Source organism: Octodon degus, unplaced genomic scaffold, assembly GCF_000260255.1.
Source record: "Octodon degus isolate 3935 unplaced genomic scaffold, OctDeg1.0 scaffold00041, whole genome shotgun sequence".
Lineage (NCBI taxonomy): Eukaryota > Metazoa > Chordata > Mammalia > Rodentia > Octodontidae > Octodon > Octodon degus.
This window is the reverse complement of record NW_004524617.1, coordinates 8,858,142-8,870,042: the sequence shown is the minus strand read 5'-3', so window position 1 is coordinate 8,870,042 and position 11,901 is coordinate 8,858,142. Positions and strand designations below refer to the sequence as shown.

Here is an 11,901-nt window from a genome sequence, read left to right as displayed (position 1 = left end):
AGATGATGAAAGGATTATCTTCACTTCGACCTCTTAAATTGAGATCATAGGAAATACAATTTTCCATTATTCTGTAGCAGGTTGCAATGTTTTCATACAATATCAAAACCAACCACTAGCCCATATGTGACATAACTTACTTTGCTGTCTTGTCACTCAGTGATCAGTAACTAACACCCACAATTTGAAGGCTCTATGGAAGTCAATATTGTTTCAGTCTATCATTAAATGGAAACTTTAAGTATTTATTGTTGATGAAGAAAGCATGCTGTTGGCAACTTTCAGTCCTTTCTGCCTTAATGAATTCCTATTTGTTCTACATGTATGATAAAAAAATCAGTGAACATTTTTTGCAGACCATTTGAATGAAATATAGCAAATATTTGAGTCTAATTGTATAGCCTTTGGACTTATATCCAATTTCATATACACTAATTACTACCCATGTTGTTTTGGACACTTTTATTACCTTCTCTAAACTGTATTTTTCCTATATATAAAATGAAAACAATAATATTAACCTCATTGGGTCTTTGGATATTACAAAATCAATTAAGGTAAAGTGCTTACTAATAGGAAAAAAAATGTAATCACTCCACAAATGTTGGTTATCTTTATCATTAGTCAATCCTCATCCCCAGTAGTGTAACTATGTTGCTTCTCTAGTTTCTCTAACACTTTTTCTACATGTCATTTCAACTTTTAGCTGGATTCATAGGTATCATTTTCATGGTCCACCTCTTTTACTAGTTCTATAGATGATAAAATATACCTCATGTAAATTCTGGGACAATAGTTACTCCTCTCCCTCTTCTTTTCTTCTTGAAAAGACTAGATATTTCTGTACTTTTAATTGGGAGTATACATATTGGTAACTCCCAAAATACATTTCCCTGTCACAATGTACACTGGCATCCATACCATCTCCTCTTAATTAAGTTCTTCAAATCATATGTAAAAAGTCAAATCGCATTTTTAAAAACTCAGCCTTGTTTTTTATACTGCCATTTCTGTGATTAGTAACTAGGAAGTCATTCTGCTTTTCCAGCCAAAGTCTAGGGATAAGCTTTAATACCATTCATTCACATACCGTATCCAATCCATTACTAAATCCTACATAATTCTCACATATTTCCATACGTTAGCATCTAAGCTGAAGAGCGAGTAAGTAAATAGTTTACAATTTCATGCTTACAAAATAAGAATTAAACTCTGAAAATCTCTTTACATCACAAGAATTACTAAGCCTAATTGAGGTCAATTTCTAAATTCTTATGCTACAGATTTTTATACAGTCCTAATGTTAAGATATTATAGAGACTTTATTTTTAACAAGTTTTGTGTTACTATTGCAATATAACAAGACTTGGTTTCCACTAATGGACTACAGCAGTTAAAATTGCAGTTTATTCCTTCTTAGTTACTGCTTTCAATGCATGAGTACTCAAGTTAATTGAATTGGTTTCATTTACACATTTAGTATTTGTCAAAATGAACATAAAAAATCTATCTCAGTAATTCAAAAAATAATGCATATAGTAAATAAAATTGAGTTTACTTTGTAAGTATGTGTTTTATCTAAAGATTACATAAAACAAATAATCTCATGTGAAATCCCACAAATTCAATTCCATAATCTGGGGATAACAAGGATATCCTGAAGGCACATTGATTTATGGATATATTGAAAAAAGTATAATGAAGCACATTTATTTCAAATTTATGTTCAAATGTCATACTCCCTTATAATTATTATAATGTAATAGAGACTTTTTAATATTTCATATCACATTTGTTATTATAATAGTCTAGAAGGCAAAGATTATGTACTTCAGTTAGCTCCTTTCAAAGAATATTAAAATCTTTCTTTAAATAAAAGAAAGAGAATGAATATTAAATTGACATTAGACACGATAACACAAAGACAGAAATGGCTTAGTGGATAAGCTTTTCTGATAATTAGATAACAAAATATTATCTAGACAGTTCTGTAGCTGGTGACTTCAGATTTTAAAATCCTAGACTCTCACTGGAACTATGAAGACAAGAATACTCACTAATGTAGGCAAATAATCTGTTTTGTAATACTTCCAAACCATAGAACCATATCTACCAATGCCTTTGAAAAGGATTTTATGGGTCCCAAATTACCAATATGAAATCCACAATCTATGAGGCAGTATATCAAGATATTCTGGCATCTGGTCTCCAGTTATCTTTCCTAAATTATCTCCCATTGTTTTTTCTCATAGTCTGTTTTAGCCAAAATAAATTGCCAAGATTTTCCAGAGTCTTCACATCTTGCTTTGTTTTTACTTTTCCAGGGATGCCATCTCACCTGCTGCAAATCTAAACCATTTACCAAAGTATAGCTAAGATTTCAAGTCAACCATGAAATCATATCAGATTGCTATAATATGACATTAATTTCTCCTTCCTCTAAAGTTCCATTATACACAGTGTTCATTTAGGTCCTCCAACATATGCTAATATGCATTAAAAGTACTTATGCAGATTTCATACATTTTCAAATATTCTTCAAGCAAAATCATCTTTTGATTTATCATTTTTCTTTTTATCTCTTTAATTCTGACTTACTCATGACTATTAATTGACCAAATAATCATCTCACTGACAGAGGAAATGCAGCATTTAAATGAACTTCAAGGGAATTATCACTGACTGGTTTCTTTCCATTTTAATAACTGTCAGTGTCTCCTCACTGAATACGGAAATGTAACTCTTACATAGCCAGACATCGTTAGGCATTGTTCTGAAAATGGTTGAACAGTTAGGAGAGGCACAACCCTATTGGATAATCCATAACGCAGTTTATTTTTTGTCCTTAATTTTAAAAGAACATTTAAAAAGAAACACTCATAATGTTGCTCTAGTATGGCTTAATGATGGTAGTATTGTACTAATCTGACTGAATCAAGTGCACTATTTTAGTAGTTTAGGAATTTAGGGGGAAAAAACCTCTTTAAATTGAATTTTTTTTCCTATAGAGTAAACTCAAATATGTAAATGAGAAATAGAATATTTTTTAAGTAATGGTAATTCAGTTCCTTTGCCTACCTTTACTGCCCGATTTGCTCTGCAAATAACTATTTTGAAAAGTGCAGTTTTGCCACAGTGAGATTATTTTCTCCTTAACATAAATGATTTTCAAATGCATTGGGGAAAAAAGAACAAAGCAAATGTAACAGAAGTTTAGAAATTTAAGATTGCTAGGAACCTTGGCTGACAGATACTAAAACCATTAATAAAAATAAAAATATAGTAATGGTACATAAATAGGCAGATTAATAAATTGGAAGAGACAGACCAGAAATAAAGTTTAGTATTAATAACATTTTATGATATGAATAAGACCTCTCAATCAGAGGGTTAAAATCATTTATAAAATAGTTTTTGAACAAAGATTTGTCTACAAGACAAATATCCACTCTTAAGATAACGAACTATATATTTTGAGTGACTTACAGGTATAAGTAATAAGAAAACATAAGCATAAAAAATTGTTATATTGTGTATTTTGAGCAACAGATAAGAAAAGTATAAAAATATGAGTATATCAAAATAAATTTTACACTGAAAAAATTCTAAGTTGATTTTTGATAGAGAGTTCCATTGTGTAGTTTACAAAGACAGAGGAGTTGGTCTGTGATGCAAAGAAAGCATGATAAGAAGATCGATGAAAAGATAGTCTTTTAAGTTATTTGCTTAAAATTAAAACACTATTACAATTAATACAAATTAAATAAATTCAGAGGGAATGTAGTGTGACAGTAAGGATTATCAGTGTGATAGTAAAGATTTTTGTCTGTGTGATAGTATGAATTATAATGAAAACACTGTTAGAAGCAGTAGAAGGGACACTGCTCTACAACTTGATCATAGTATATCAGATGATGATTTAAAAATAAACTGTTTTGGAGGCTTGCACATAATTTTGCATTTTATTAGGTTGATGTGAAAATGATTACTCTCATTTTTCCAAGGATGTTTTTGAGATTTTCAGAAATTTAATTATTTTCTCAAGAATTCATTAACCCTCAATTCAGTTCAGAACCTTTACTGTGATTGCAGCTAAGTATTGTTAGCCCTATGCCAAAAGTCTGGGTGGTTTGGTTTAATCCACACAGAAATAAACTATATCAAGTTTATAAAATAGAGAATAAAACTACAAATAAGATTAGAAAATCTTATAGCAGTGTTCATTATTGGCCTTGTAGCAAATTCAAAATAAATAGAAAAGTTCCAGTTCCTTCAGGCATCTCTTCCATGGAAATGAACTAAATCAAATCAGGTGAATCATATGTTATAATAGTGATATGGTCTGCTTCATTTTACAGATCTAGGTCATTTGTGCTTGTTTTTGCAGGACTGCACAAATGCACACACGTGTGTGTGTGTGTGTGTCTATACTGAAAATGTGATTACAAAATGAACAAATTCACTAAGTCAATGATGCAACCAATTTCACTTTCTCTCCCTAAAGACTATATTATGCAGGAAAAAATTACATTAAATCCTACATAAGATAAACATACTTTACTAATTTTTACAATGGAAAGAAATGTTTTAGCAAAGAATCATGCAAGCAATTCTATGTAGCAAATGGTAAAGTGAGAAGATACATGCTTGTAGTCATTGCTTAGCAACAATCTAGGAAAAATGCCTAAGAAATAATTGTTAACTATTAGTGACAGGTAAAATTAAGAGAAGATAAAAGATATCATTGTTGAAGATTCCAAAGGAAATAATGCTTTGTTTCTGAGCTTAACTATCATTTTGAACACTATATAGTAGCTTTTCTTTTCTTCTTTATCTTTTTCAGTGCCAAGCCCAGCTTATTTCTACTAGTAATGTTTCAGCCACATTGTCTGGTTGATTTGTTGATGAGGAAGCTAGGCATATTCCCACATTTCCATCATCTTGTGCAAGTACTGAGAATAACAGTCCTACCAAACTTTAGAGAAGTATCAGCTAAACACACATTGAATTTCTTAAGAGAAATCAATAATTTAATAATTCTATGGTTCTTTATCAATACTTTCCTAAACTTCATGTCACCTAATTTTAATAACAGTATGAGGTATGATGTTCATTTGTTTTCATAGCATATACATGTAGACATATAATGTACATAGACGCAGGCATTCTGAATAAATATGAAAAAATGACATCCTTGAAAAAAAGAATATTAGAACTCATCTTCTAGTCATATTAACACAGCCGATGTTCTATTATTTAGCTACCTGAAAAATATCCTCAGTGAATATTTAAAGTGCTCTCCTGTTATAATTGTGCTCTCTTGAAGGATAATTTACATACAACATAGTCTGTGCAATTTGATATGATAGCAATATAATTGAGTTTCTTCTTATTTGAGTCAATGAAAAATATACAATAGCATGATACTGCAAAAGTTATCCATGGATCCAATAGTCAGATTCACACCATAGATTCAGATCCATCCATGTATATTCAATGAACTGACCTACCCTAATGAACCTAGGTTTTAGATCCACTCTCATAGATTCAAGTAACAGGTCTATCCACCTGTTGAACCAATACCAAGCCACTCTGCCATCATACTCCAGCACCAAGACTGCCCTTGGATCATGTCAGATAACCTGCAGACAATTTTTGGATTGGCTAAGTAATTAGAGGTTCTGCTACACAAAGCTACTCTGCAAAGAACAGAAAGTCCCTACTTCTTCAAATGTGCAAACATCAGTGTAAGGCAAATAAAATATCAAAAACTAAAAGACATAGCACCAATAAAATGATACAGCATTATTCCAGTCATTAATCAAATTTATAATGATCAAAATATATTTTTCACATACAATGAACATATAAACCAATAAAACATAATGGACAGACTCAAAGTAAGCTCAATCTTGTATAGTCAATTGATTTTTGACAAAGGTATGAAGAATATACAATGGGGAAAGAATAGTTTCTTCAAAAAAAGTTGTTAAGACAAGTGCATATTCACTTGTAGAAGGATGAAATTAGATCCTTATCTCAAACCACATACATAAGTTACTTAGGGCCCAGAGAGATAGCTCAGTAGAAATAGCACTTGCCTCGCAAGCACAGGGTCCTAAGTTCAATCCTTGGTACCGCAAGAAAAAAAAAGTTACTTAAAATGTACTAAAGGCCTAAATATAAGATTTGGAACTTTAAAACCTCTGAAAGAAAACATTGGCAAGGAATGTTTAGGTAAAATATCAAGAGAACAGCCAACAAAAGCAAAAATAAACAGGTGTGCTTAAACCAAGCTAAAAGCTTCTTCAAAGCCAAATTTTTCAACAGAGGAGGTGAAGTATAGAATAGGAGAAAACATTTTGAAACCATTCCTCTGATAAGGATTTGTACAAATAACTCACTAGTAAGAAAACTATAATTTTTAAGTGGTGAAAGGGTCTGAATACCCATTTTGCAATTTGTTTCGGAGTATATTGAAGATTGTCTTTGCACTCAGCTATATCCCCAGTCCTTTATTTTTTTCCTTGTCTTTTTTTTTTGAGCTTCAGAATTTATTTAAACAAAAATGTTACAGGATTAAATTTATTAACTTGTTCTTCAAGGACGGCCCGAGGCTGGTGCCATCCCGAGACACTCGGCACACATTCCCAAACCCCACATGTCACTGTAGAAATTGTTATTCAAGACGCGGGCCAAGACCCTCAGTCAGTATTGGCTGAGAGCTCGATGGCTGACATGAATGTGTGGTCCCATCCCAGGCACGTGAATAGAGGAGAGTCGTGCCCATCAGGTGGGGCCTCTGCACTGCGCCCAAGTACTGAAGCTGCCTGGAAAGCCTCGGGCATGAGCTGCCAGCCAGCGAGAAACAGAGAGGCAGCAAGAAAGCACATTCCTGCCCTGGCCACTCAGTGTCCCTAACCCACAATGCCAAGATGGACCGAGGAAGGCACCTGCAGTTAGTTCCCAGGATGGGTGAAAATACTTATTGCAAGGTGGCTGCTTGGTAGTTCTTCCAAAAACCAGTATGTTTCATAAAAATTCCTCTGAGCATATCACTGAATCTATAAAGTAGAGCTGCACCAAGGAGGACCATTTATAATCCACTCGTGTGACACATACATGCCGCTGTAGTGGTAGCCAATAGTGCTGCGTCACATTGTGCAATCAGGGTCTCAAGATAAATACTCCACTGTGGTGGAGGGTTGCAGTGGGAGCGCAACTGCGTACCCGGATGGGCAGTGGCCGCATGGGCACACGGAGCCAGGAGCCGAGAGTAACTAGTTTCTCGAGAGCTCTCCTTCTCATCTTGCACCTCAGAAATTCTGTCTATAGTTTTAAGGATTTCAGCAACGAGATTCAGTGTTTCGGCTCCGGAAACCAGCTGCTTCATGGATGTGTGTGCACTGTTCGCAACCACGTGCAAGTTCTGCAGGGACATATCGGTGTTCTGCTTCACCACAGTCAGGCTGACGCCCTGGCCCAACCGCAGGGCTTCGTTCTCCTGCTTGAAGTTGGAGACATGTGCCTGGAGCAAGTTCACCTCCTGCTTCAGCATCACAACACGATTTTCTGCCTTCACAGCTCATTCGGGCATCAGCTCCAGGTTCTGCTCCACCCGCTGCACTGCCCACTCTAGGCCATAGCAGTCACTTTCCTCCCTGACCATCTTTGTCTTCAGCTTCCACTTAAGTGTCCTCAGCATTTCTGTTTGAGTTTCAGAGAAGCTCTGAACCTCACTGAGCTTTCTTCTTAGCTTAGAATTTTCATATTTTAGTGCTTCATAACTTCTCTGCAGTGTCCGCAGCTGTCTGTCTCAAAGGCACTCTCTGTGGGCTGCGAACTCCGTGCCTGGACTGCCGAATGAGGAGGCTGGGGAAGCGTATGGGTCTGTATCGCTCATCCTCCATGGGGGCAGAGACTCAGGCCCTGCCAGCTCCAGCGGGGTGGAGAAGAAGGAAAGGTGGGTGCCGCAAGGAGATGTGCTGCTGGTGGCCCCAGCCAAGAGGGTCTGCTCCAAGGCCGACGGCAGGTAGGCCCCATTCGACCCATCCTCTTCCTTGTCATCCTCATCCAGGAGGTCTCCTGCCCCTGTCAGGTCTTCAAAAAATGGCTGCGGATAGTCCAGGCCAAAGAAGCCCACAGCCTGGGTGCTTGGGGAGCTGGTGTCCAGTCCCAAGGAGCACTCGAGGTGTCCTTCGTGTAAAATCTACTGTTGCTTGTATCCTCCTTCGACAGACTGAGGTTCTTGATTTTTAGAAATTCTTTTTTTTTGGGGGGGGGCGGAACTGGGGATTGAACTCAGTCCCTTGCCCTTGCCAAGGAAGTTCTTATTCTACTGAGCCATCTCACTGGCCCCTAGAAAAATTATTTAGAGAATGGGTTTGCCTCTTTATGGTCTTCAGGTTTATCATCTCCAGATCGTGTCTCCTGGGCTCCTGACAGACTTTGCTTAGCACATGTCCCTTTTCCATAGCCAAAATCTTCCCTCACCATGAGGCTCTGTGCCTGGGACAGCGGGGGCATGCCCAGGCTTCGCCTGTAGCCAGATATCTCCGCCAACAGCCTCCTAGCCAGGCCCCATGACCCCGCCGCCCCTCTGAGCTCCTCTTTTTTGTTTTAATTTATTTTAAAGATAGTATAATACTTGATAAGATGTTAGAAATGGTGCACATTTAGAAGACAAAGATGAAAGACCTTCAACCATTGGTTTTGTATTATACATTGTTGTCCTTGATGTAGTTGCTCAAATCGCAGTTATCAACATACAGAGTTACTTAGTCAAGGTGAAAATTCTAAACATTTACTACCATTTTCAAAAAATTTATGGAAATTATGAGTACAATCATCTTAGCCATCCTGTGTATATACTTGCATGTTTCTCCCTCCTTCCTTTTTTCTATCTTTTCTCTTTTCTCTCATCTTGGTTGTTTAATCCTGAAGTTCAGTTACTTTCCATTTTACTATATCTATTATACCTTGTAGGTTTTATTTATTCTTTCAGGTTCTTACACAATATCCCCAGTCCTTTAAAACAATTGCTTTCTTGCTTTGAAACAGAGTCTCACTAGGTCACTAAGTTTCCAAGACTGGGCTCCAACTTGTCCTCCTGTCTTACCTTGCCAGAGTTCTGGAATTATAGGTTTCTGCCACCCCATCCAGTTTATATCAGGTATTGTTAATTGCATGTCTGTAGCTCGATTTATCGGGTTATCTTGTTTATGAGTTTCTAGCTGATGTGTCAGCTGGATGTGGTCACTGCTTTTCTTATACTCATCCCATTGATTTTTAATTATAGGACAGAAACTATATAAAAATGTAGAGACAATTCAAATTGAATTTCATCCTGGCTGAACAGTTAACAGCAATGCCATTTTCATTGGTACTTAATCCAGTTGGAAATTCAAATGACATTAACTTGGGTTTTACTATCTGATAAAAGTGTTTAAAATGAGATCAGGTGTGTTCGGGATGGTAGGGCCAAAGGCAGAATGTGTTTAATTTCAGATAGCTCCTAAATGATGGCATTCAGTTGCCCATTCAAATGCTGCAGAATTTATGTTTCTCATCACACAAACACACTGATTAGTGTATCCTAAACTGTACTTTTCCTTGTGATCTGGTGAAACTATTCAAAGTCATTTTGATTTAATGTCCAGTTTTTAAGTTAAGACCCAACTTTGTGATCTATCAAGGGGAAAAACAGCTGCAAATCCTAAGGTAACTTCTGTGGATCTTTGCTCTCACATTTATTCATCTTTGATAGTATGCTAGTCTATTTCTTCCCTTCTGCCTGTCTCTTTCCGCTTTTCAAATTGTGCTCAGAAGAGAATGGTGAACTGTTCTGCTTTATCCAGTGTGCCTTGACCAGCAGCATATGTCAAATGCACAAATGATTAGATATTGAGGAGTTAGTACAACACTGACAAGCTTATCAAAGTTCATAATTTGTTAGATACAAATTTTCTTATCTCTTTGATATCTTCAGGCCAATTATATTTTTAATTACATTCATATGTGCTAATATAAAAACATATTTTTGCCTGTACCTAATATATAGACCTTATTTACTTGATTATTTTCCCAGTAGGTGGTATATCTCTAATGTACCTCCACTAGATGGATCATACCTGGAACATGTGCTCAAGAAACATTTATTGAATGGATTAAACAAAACTAATTGAAAGAATTTAATGAAATTATGACAAAAAGCTCCACTGCTAGTGAAGATTACATGCCTTATAATAGTTTATACTTTAAATTTTATATTAATTGGCCTTATGGATAGAACTACAAACTAAGGCATATTGCAAAATGCAAGGTTTGTGAAGATACATGCTTCTAGTGATGGTGGAATAGCCTATTTCAGCTGGTCCATCCTGTTGAGGAAATATAGAAACACTAAAAGAAGAGTATTGAACACCTCTGCTTGGAGAGAGAAATTAAAGGATGCAAGGATTTGAAGGGATATGAACTCTGATGAGTTACTCAGGTGATGAGAAATGTATTTGGTACTTGCTTTTAAATTAAGTTGTCGCCAAAGAAGGTGATGGACACTATAAGAAAGAAGCAGAAATTTCAGGCCAGAAGCTAAGCAGCTGAATAAAAAAATTATAATCTCTCACAATTCAGGATACAGAGACTAGGCTCAGGGCCCTTCTACAATATTTGTTTCTAGACAATCTTCCAATAGTCCATTTTTTATCCTGAGGGACTATGTTCTAAGTGTGTATAAGAACCAGAAATAATCTCACAAGACCCAGTTTTCAAACTCCTCAAGTCATTAGCAAAAAAAAAAATCTCTTAACCAGTGGTCTCTACCTCCCAGGAAGCACAGCTGGAGGAGCAATAGGCAAGAGAACTGAGCTTCTCTTATATTTTTCTCCCCTTTTTGATTAACATGTATTTATAGTGCATAATAGATACATTCACATTAGGAATTGGGGCACAATATATCACAATTTAATCCTTTCTACATCTGCTTCTCCATCCTCTCTCTATCTCCCTTCATCCCCAGAACCTTCCAATGGCCATAAAATCTATCTCCATTTCCTATAATCCATCTTTTACTTCACTCGTAAGTTATTTATACTTTGGATTTATCATACAAGAGAACCCATGCCTGTGTTTGTTCTGTTGCATTTACCAGACTATGGTCTCAAGGTACATGCATTTTCCCATGAATGGCTCAAATCCACTTTTTTATGGCCGAGTAGTACTCTGTTATATATATGTACCATTTTGTCTTTATCCATTATCTATTGACAGACATGAAGGCTGATTGAAAGATTTTGCTATTAGCATTTATATTTACAGGTTCTGCAAATTTCCCCTCTACCAGATCAGTAGCAGCATTAGAGTCTTATAGAAGCCTGCACCCTATTGTGAAATGTACACTTGAGGGATCTAGGTGACATGCTTCTTACAAGAGTCTAGTGCCTGATGATTGAGGTAGAGCTAAGGAAGTGGTGTTAGCACAGGAAAACAAGTTCCAACAGAGATTAGCATTAGCAGAGAGCTTTGACTGCATAGAGACTATCTACATCAGTCGCTTGCAGAGTCATATCAAGACCCTATCAGTGACAAGCAAGTGACAAGCTGCATCTGGTGCCAGGCTTTATAGTGGTAAGTAAATTGATGTACAGGACAGCAAGTCCCCAACTTTTGAACACTTGAGTTTCAAGCTCACAGGTGTACTGCAAAAGATTCACTTTGTCAGCTTATGAATGAATACAACTTATAAATAATTCTCCCACAATGAAACTTGTTTGTAAATCCGGGACATACTGTACTTCAATAGCTCAGCTGTATCTGGTGGCATTCTAAGCCAGAACCTGATGCTAATTTCAGTCTATGTGTAGCCCACCCATTGATTTACTTATTGCCTCCATCTGTATCTCT

The 11,901-nt window shown here is 36.1% G+C and overlaps 1 pseudogene; it reads right to left on the bottom strand.

Annotated features, from left to right (window-relative positions):
• Nucleotides 1-7,096: 7,096 nt before the first annotated feature.
• LOC101560851 lies at nt 7,097-8,518 on the bottom strand (annotated as a pseudogene).
• Nucleotides 8,519-11,901: the final 3,383 nt, after the last annotated feature.